Here is a 9,354-nt window from a genome sequence, read left to right on the forward strand (position 1 = left end):
CGCTCCCACGCGAATATCCCCACAGAATCAGTTTTCCAAACTGTGGTGCGGGTACGAGTATCGCCGGCTCTCCAGTTTTGTCATATCTGCAAACCATTTGTGTTGTTACTGAATTAGAATTTGATTTAAGTTGATTCACTTTTATGCCTAAATAAGTTTATTTTAAAATAAACCCTTCCATAAATAGAAAACTACCGTAATTATAGCACCAGGTAATTGTAAAAAGAAATGTTTTCGAAGCAGTTTTCATATGTAAAATGTCTTAAGTTTACATTTCGAAACTAAGCATGGCCGTAAAGCTAAACAATTTATACAACTGCATACCTGAAAAATAAGTCTATTAATCAGAATGCGCTGTTTACAATTGTCAACCTGAAAATGAAAGGGTCAGAATCTAGTTTAATGAGAATTTATTCAAGTGCAAAGCTTAAGGATGGCCACTCAGCACAGATTCCAAAGAATGGAAAACAGTGTTCTGAAATGTGTAAGTTTGGGATGCTTAACATAAAGTTTAGGGAAGCTTAACAGAATTTCAGCATTTTTATCTATAAGGCTTAATGCATAGTAGTTACAATGATCTGATTAGCTGAGGTAGTCTTTTTCTTTCTGGAAAGGTATATTTAACATTCCGCACTGAAGATGTAACAGTCATGTGGTCTTTTGAGCCATCTGACCTGGGTTAGGTACAGGGCAATAAAGGAGGCAGTTAATCTACAACAAAGATCAGTGATTAGAAGGGAAGGAGGTCAGGTCTCTGATCTTTCCTAGTCATTTACAGAACAACAATAAAGAAGAGAGTTAATCTATAATCTAAGAAGCAGAAGTTGCAAACATGTTATGTAACTCAGTCTCCAGGGTTTAACTCCTCCCTTGACATAATAAATTTAGAGGGTCCTAAAGTTTTATTTTCTTTTCCACAAACAGCCTGTAATTAAATAGTTTACCTGAATTTAGATAAAGATTAGGTTTATACAACAAAAGAATCTCAACTCAAATTTATGTGTATAAGAGATAAAGCAAAAGATGTTTAGCTGTCTCTCCTGCCATGGCTGGATTCTGAGAACTAATTCCTAATCAAAATGATGCAAGATCATTACACATGATATGCATGTATCAAAGTATCACATTACCCATTTAAGATGAACTTGGAATGCATGGGAAAAAAAAGAAAAAATATCACATGTACCCTATAAATTTGTATAGTTATTATGTATCAGCTAAAAAATGATGCAAGAATCTGTGGTTCTACAAATTTCTGTTTCAACAAACCATGTGAAGTGAAGCTGTTTCTAACTGTGGAGTGAGTTCTTTCCATGAAAGGGCTTCTTGGCCAGTAGCTGACTGCAGAACTGACCAAAACAAAGAACTGGAACTTGCCTCTCCTCCAAAGCCTTCCTTTCCAGCCAGATCACCCAAAACTACAGCCAGGCTCCTGGATCCTCTACTCACTGGAGATTTAGATGGATTTAGAAAGGAGAAACTGCCTCTTAAAAAATATGACAACCCCCACGCCACCCCATCCCTCTCACCCACATCCAGTCTCTGCCTTTCTGGCTGAGGAGGAGAGTATCAGCTGTTCCCCCCACCACCACACCACACCCCACTGCCATATATCCTCAGAAGAAGGATCACTCAATTATGGATGCAGCAAAAATTTGACAAAAAACACTGGAGAATGTCCTTTACTGTGGAGAAGTGGTGAGAGAGAAACAGCAAGACCTGGGCTTCAGAGGCAACTCAATTTGAATAACTCAGCTCTCTCCTATTGCTTCCTTTGGGCAGCACCCAAAAAAAACCACCAACAATTGAAGGCTGAATTCTTCTATTAACATGTATAAAGGAAATATGGAAACCAGGATATTTCGGTATGAATCAATCTAGATCTAGTGCAGATTAAGAGGAAAATGAAGCATATAACAAGACTGTTTCTTCCCCTTTTTTTTTTTTTGCCTCTCCTCCATATCTTTCCTTTCCAGGCTATTTCTTGTTTTTGTTTTGTTTTTAGAGACAGCATCTCACTCTGTTGCCCAGGCTGGAGAGCAGTGGTGCGATCATAGCTCACTGCAGCCTCGAACTCCTGGCCTCAACTGATCCTCCCACCTCAGCCTCCCAAAGTGCTGGGATTACAGATATGAGCCACTGCCGCACCTAGCCTAAGACTATTTCTTAACGCTGCTGTAACAAATTGCCACAAACTTGGTGACTTAAAATAACACAAATTTATTATCTTACAGTTCTGAAGTTATCTGAAATGGGTCTTAGTGGACTAAAAATAAAAGTGTTGACAAGGTTGCCTTCCTTCAGGAGGTGCCAGGGAGTATTCATTTCCTTGCTTTTCCACCTTCTAGAGCTGGTCTGTGGCCCTCTTCCATCTTCAAACACAGCAGTCACACCACTCTGACCTCTGCTTCCATTGTCACATCTTCTCTGACTCTCGGGCTTCCCTCTTTCACTCTATTAAGAACCTTTGTGATTACACTGGCTCCATGTGGCTAAACCAGGATAATCTCCCCATTTAAAATTTTTAATTTAATCACATCTGCTAAGTCCATTTGCCATGAAAAGTAACATATTCGCAGGTTCTGGGGATTAGGATGTGGACATTCGGTGGTGCGGGACGTTATTCTGCCTACTGTAAATACCAGTGTCTTTGTGAAAATCAACCAAGATGGCAGCAAGAGCAACTCCACAGGCAAGAAGGCTGTTACCAGTTTATTAGTGAACTCAGTGTTGAATGTCAGAGGGAGGCCATGAACTTCTAAGCACCATTGGCCGAAATAATGTCAGATGAATTCAATAACTGTTGGATGAGTTAAGGCTCATGCCACACCTCAGCCTGACCTGAGAAACAGGGGACGTGGGGCACATGCCAGAGACTCGGGAGTCTCTAAAAAAAAAAGTTCAAATGGGGTGCCTGTAATCCTAGCGCTCTGGGAGGCCAAGGCGGGAGGATCACTTGAGGTTGGGAGTTTGAAACCAGCCTGAGCAAGAGCAAGACCCCATCTCTACTAAAAATAGAAAAAATCAGCCAGGTAACTAAAAACAGAAATAAATGAGCCGGGCATGGTGGCATGCACCTGTAGTCCCAGCTACTAGGGAGGCTGAGGCAGGAGGATCTTTTGAGCCCAGGAGTTTGAGGTTGCAGTGAGCTATGACGATGACACTGCTCTCTAACCACCAAAAAAAAAAAAAAAAGCCATCAAAGATGAAACAGTCCTGTAGCTAGGTGAACAAAACCTAACTTTAGTCAATTTATTAGTAATAATTCCAACATTCCAAGGATTAGATTTAAAGGTGGTTCAATAAAGCAAAATTCAGCAGAATGTTTATCAGCCTTGGGAAGATTAAAAATGAAATTTGGGGCAGGGCGAGGTGGCTCACGCCTGTAATCCTAGCACTCTGGGAGGCCGAGGCAGGAGGATCGTTTGAGCTCAGGAGCTCAAGACCAGCGTGAGCTAGAGCAAGACCCTGTCTCTACTAAAAATAGAAAGAAATTATATGGACAACTAAAAATATATATATAGAAAAAATTAGCTGGGCATGCTGGTGCATGCCTGTAGTCCCAGCTACTTGGGAGGCTGAGGCAATAGGACTGCTTGAGCCCAGGAGTTTGAAGTTGCTGTGAGCTAGGCTGACACCATGGCATTTTAGCCCCAGCAACAGAATAAGACTCTGTATCAAAAAAAAAAAAAAAATGAAATTTGGGATCAGTAAGCAATTCCTAGACCTGTTACCCTTATGATAATTTGAGTGGCTATGCACACCAATCATGTAGTAGTAAATTAGGGCAAAATGCGGGACAACCATTGGGAGTAGCACATATTTGGAAAAAAATAGTGCTTAAATTATTATTACAGTGAGAAAAACAATCCATAGACTATGGGCTATGACATTATGGTCTACCTTGAGTAATCAGAGTTGTTCACCGATTTGAAAACAGAGCCAGCCACACTGCTTATTCTGAAGAATATAATTCACAAAGGGAAAAAAGATCTTTACACAAACTTTAGAAGATCTATTAGAAGAAGAGCTATAACTATTTTTAGAGGCAGACACTGAATGCAGAAGTACTGTATTCTTTAATTCAAGACTTGAGTCAAGTTTAGCAGTGGAAGAAGAAAAAGAATATGGCAGGTTCCAGTTGCTGCCAATACTATCCGCCTATCACACTAAACTGTCAAGTTTTTAAAAAAAGCTTTTTCCTTATTTGCCATTCTTACATCTTCTTTGATGAAATATCTGCTCAAACCTTTGCTCCTTTCTTTACTGAGTTATTATCTTATTATATAATAGTTTTGAATTTATTCTGAATACAAATCCTTTATCTGCAATATGTTTTGCAAATGTTTTCTCTCAGTCTGTGGATTGTCTTTTCATTCTCTTAAAAGTATCCTTTGGAGAGTCCCAGAGTCCAAGGAAGAAAAGCTAGCCTTCCTCAAGAGAGCCTGATAGGGAGTCATGCCTCCCTCCTCCCCAGCTGCCCTGGGGCTGCCTTGTCCTTCATGTGCAGGAGCTGTTGAAATGTCAGGAATGGAAGCCAATGTGACTTACTACCCCAATCTGACAAAACAAGCCACATCGTGCTGCTTTAAGTATAGTGAGAAGAATCCAGACCAACCTACCCCTGAGGCCATGTCTACAGCCATCTTTTGAGACCTTGCCCAACATCTCTGACCTGAGTTGGAGAGACGCACCCCCAGTCCCTGCCCTGGCTGACACTGGGTGGATTGTTGTGGATGGGGAGGAGACGTATGTGCGGGCCAGGAGTGATACACACCCCTGCAGCCCAGCCCTCTGATTGTCATGCAGCACAATGCCTCAGTGCCCAACCATGAGTCCTAGGAGAGTCTCCTGGCCCTGAAGAAGCCAGCCCTGCCAGCCCTAAGCCGCACCATTGAGCTGCAGGACGAGCTCAGCCACCTGTGCAGCCAGATTGCCAAGACAGTGGCAGCTGATGCAGCTTCGGCTTCACTAATGCCAGATTTCTTATCTGCAGGAAGTTCTAATGTCTCTTCTCCCCTACCTTGTTTGGATCTTCATCTTCCTTCCACTCTAGCACTTCCTTTGTCATTAGTGACATCACCGAAGAGACAAAGGTAGGGGTCCCCTGCTTCGTTCTGCCAGGCCTGAGTGTTAACAAACCAGAAAACACAGCTACCTGCAGCTCACCTGAAGAGGACAACGGCATCTCTCTGTCCAAGGCCAGCAGCTGTGCAGACATGATCGGTATCCTGAAGGACTTTCACTGGATGAAAGAGATCTGAACTGGAGTTTACTGCAGGAGGAGGACCACACTGCTCTTCTCCTGCTCTTCTCCGAGACCCTAAGAAGGAAGTTTGCCCTAAAAGAAGAAGCCATCAGTAGAAAAGGAAACTGACAGCACTCAGCTCTGTAAACTCGGTCCCATGCTCCTGGAATTCCTTCGGTAGCTGTCTTCCTCACTGCAGGCATTTCTGCCTCTCCAGGAGAAATCTTCTGCAACAGTTTTGCTGACAAGCTAGAGCTTGTGCTGAAAGAGAAGAGCTAGATTATACTTTCTATACTTCAAACCCCAGTAGGTTATGTTGTTTGACCTGAGACATTTGTTATGGGTAATTGTAGAGAATGGAATGTCTCAGTTTAAAGGTAAGATAGAAGTTGTTTCTTGTTTTTCTTTGCCTCTATGTGAAAATAGGTCCTAAGTGAATGACTTATTTACTGTATTAGACCCCACAACTGGTCTCACCAGACACTGCCCAGCTGTCACTCACTCTCAGTGGCTTCCTTGCGGCACAGCAAGCTGAGGGGAAGGAGCTATTAATATATAAGTGTTTACATGTTCACAGCGCAGGGAAAATCTTATGCTGTTCTACCATAAACCTACACCAGTGCCCAGCAATCACCCTCCCCTCTTCCCTGTCTACATGTACAGGTCCAGCCACTGAACTAGTTGACACCTGGGCTATTTTTTTCTTTTATTCTTTTTTTAAAAAAATTGTGGAGGGAGCTGTTTTTTCCTTGAACATATTTTATCATACTGAACAATTAAATCTACCCTCCAAGGCCCTGGGGCCTCATCAGCTCCACTGATTAAAAACTTTTCCCTTCCACGGAAAGACGGGAAGGAAAGAGCAGACTGTCTTTCTTCCAGGCCCTTGACTGCTCCTTGAGGACTCAAGGGTTGTACCCACCACGCCCTGCATGACTCAGATGCCTGCAGCCTCCTTCTCTATGGTGTGTGCACAATGTGTGTTTGGGTAGAAGCACTGCTTGACATTAAAGGAAGGATTTGGAATGATTAAAATAGTATTAAATAAAAGAAAGTGCAGATCAGTGGTTGCCTGGGGCTGGGGGTGTGATGAAGATTGGCCATGCGTGGACAGGAGGGTTCTTTTCCAGGTGATATAAATGGTCTAAACTGGACTGTGGGCTGGGTGCAGTGGCTCATGCCTATAATCCTAGCACTGTGGGAGGACTGCTTGAGCTCAGGAGTTCAAGACCAGCCTGAGCAAGAGTGGGACCCCGTCTCTACTAAAAATAGAAAAAATTAGCTGGGTGTGGTGGCACGCACCTATAGTCCCAGCTACTCAGGAGGCTGATGCAGGAGGATTGCTTGAGCCCAGGAGTTTGAGGTTGCGGTGAATTACGATGATGCCACTGCACTCTAGCCCAGGCAACACAGCAAGACCCTGTCTCAAACACACACACACACACACACACACACAAACTAGATTGTGGTGATGGTTGCACAACCTTATAGATTTACTAAGAATCACTGAATTTTACACTGAAAGCAAGTTTTATGCAATAGTGGTAGTGGAGGAAGTACTTCTAAAAATGCCCATACCCAGTGTTCACCCCCAGAACTAAGCTCCATTATTCTACAGTGAGGCCCAGGCACCAGTGGTTTTAAAGCTGAGAACCACGGCTAGATAATCACATCCCCTTCAAGCCTAATGCTCTTGGTATGTAAGTTACAGCCTATAAACCCATTACAAAAAAAGAATATAATACATCTATAGGATTGATACAGAAAAAAAATAATAATACTTTGGAGGCCGGATGCGGTGACTCATGCCTGTAATACTAGCACTCTGGGAAGCCGAGACGGGAGGATCGCTTGAGCTGAGGAGTTCAAGACCAGCCCAAGCAAGAGCGAGACCCCATCTCTACTAAAAGCAGAAAAAATTAGCCGGGCGTGGTGGCACGTGCCCGTAGTCCCAGCTACTTGGGAGGATGAGGCAAGAGAATAGCTTGAGCCCAGGAGTTTGAGGTTGCTGTGAGCTGGGCTGATGCCATGGCACTCTAGCCCAGGTGACAGAGCAAGACTCTGTCTCAAAAAAAAAATACTTTGGTAAGTAAAAAAAGGCTACAGTCTAGTGTTACACATGATGCCATTTTATGAGTAATAACACCAATATTGACCATTTACTGAGGACTTACTATAAGTCAAGCACAATGTTAATAACTTTATTTTACCATGAACCCATATGAGTTATCTATTTTCACTTTACAAATAAAGAAATCAAGGTTTAGGGCCCGTGGCCTGTTTTCAAGAGGAAGCCCAGGGCATGAAGCGAGCTGGTGGATCCTTAAAGAACCCAGCCAGGCCAGGAGCGGTGGCTCAGGGCTGTAATCCCAGCACTTTGGGAGGCCCAAGTGGGAGGATCACGTGACCCCAGGAGTTCAAGGTTACAGTGAGCTATGATCGTGCCACTGCACAACAAGCAAGACCCCATCTCTTAAAAAAAAAAAGAAAAGAAAAGAACCCAGCCAACCAGGAGTAGGCAGGGCTGAGCTGTGAGGACTGTGGGCCCAAGAACCACGTCTACATGGGAGTCCTTTAACCCGGACAGTTATGAGTTGGACAGGAGCTTCCGACTAACCAGATTCACTGAACTGAAGGGCACACACAGGTGACAAAGTGCCCCAAGGTGTCGTGCAGAAATTGCTAGAACCCTTACAAGAGAGCCACTTCCAAAATGTGCGGTTTCTGGGAGCCATTATGCCCAGGCTTAGCATTGGAGTGGACACTTGTGTCATTCCTTTGAGGCCTGATGGCCTTTCCTCGGTTGACACCACAGATTACATGTATCCTGTCGTAGATGATCCGCACGTGCTGGGCAGGATAGCATGTGCCAGTGTTCTCAGTGACCTCTACACAATGGGGGTCACAGAATGTGACAATCTGCCAAGGCTCATTGGGGTCAGTAATAAAATCCCTGACAGAGAAGGGGATGAATTGTGCCCCTGGTTATACAGGGTTTTAAAGATGCAGCAGAGAAAACAAGGACATCTGGAACAGGTGGCCAAAGAGTATTAAACCTGGGATTGTTTGGGGAGGAGTCTCTGCAGCTGTCTGCCAGCCCAGTGAATTTATCGTGCCAGATAATGCAGGTGATGCAGTGCCAGGGGACGTGCTGGTGTTGATGAAACCCCTGGGGACATAAGTCCCAGTCACTGTGCACCAGGAGCTGGATATGCCTGAAAAATGAATAAAATTAAACTTGTAGTGTTCACCCAAGGAGACGCAGAGCTAACATTCCAAGAAGCAATGATGACCATGGCAGGGCTCAACAGAAGAGCTGCAGGACTCATGCACACGTTCAACGCCCATGAGGCCATCGACATCACAGGCTTTGGAATCTGGGGCCAGGCAGAGAGCCAAGCCAAGCAGCAGAGGAAGGAGGTGTTGTTTGTGATTTACAGCCTGTGCTGGCCAAGTTGGCTGCTGTGAACAAGGCCGTGGAAACATGCTTGACCTCATGCACGGACCTGCCCGGAGACATCAGGAGGCCTTTGGATCTGTTCACCATGTGAGCAAGCAACCCTGTTCTGTGCAGAAATAAAGTCCCTCATGGTGAAGGTCACAAAACATGGATTATTGGGATTGTAGAGAAGGGCAACTATACAGCTAGAATCATAGACAAACCCTGGATTATCGAAGTGGCCACTCAAAATGTGAATCGTGCACCTGGAGCCACTTCTTCATCTACATAGAAATAGTTGTTTTTAAATAGACCTATTTCCTTTATGATGACTTCATTTAAAGACCGTAAACCACAATAAAAATCTGTCATTGTGTCTACACATCTGGTGACCTTGTGAGTGGATACAATTAATAAAATAAAATCCATTATCTTTTTATCCTGTTACAATAACTGAAGATGCACTTTTTGTGATCTTTGTTAAAAATCTGCATTGCCAACATTGCGGCTCAAACTTATTATCAAATAAATATTTAATTTTTTAAATTGCTCTTGTTAAAAAAAAAATCAAGGTTTAGAGAGTAATTTACCCAAGGTCACACAAAGAAGTAAATTCAGGACATAAACCTAGGTCCTTCCAAGTCCAATATGTGCAATATATGCATAT

General features: G+C 43.5%; 2 pseudogenes; both read left to right on the top strand.

Annotated features, from left to right (window-relative positions):
* The first annotated feature begins 4,521 nt into the window (after positions 1 to 4,521).
* On the top strand, positions 4,522 to 5,377 carry LOC138386082 (mitochondrial fission regulator 1-like pseudogene; annotated as a pseudogene).
* A 1,664-nt stretch (positions 5,378 to 7,041) lies between these two features.
* Positions 7,042 to 8,979, top strand: LOC138385674 (selenide, water dikinase 1 pseudogene; annotated as a pseudogene).
* Positions 8,980 to 9,354: the final 375 nt, after the last annotated feature.

Source organism: Eulemur rufifrons, chromosome 7 (assembly GCF_041146395.1).
Source record: "Eulemur rufifrons isolate Redbay chromosome 7, OSU_ERuf_1, whole genome shotgun sequence".
Lineage (NCBI taxonomy): Eukaryota > Metazoa > Chordata > Mammalia > Primates > Lemuridae > Eulemur > Eulemur rufifrons.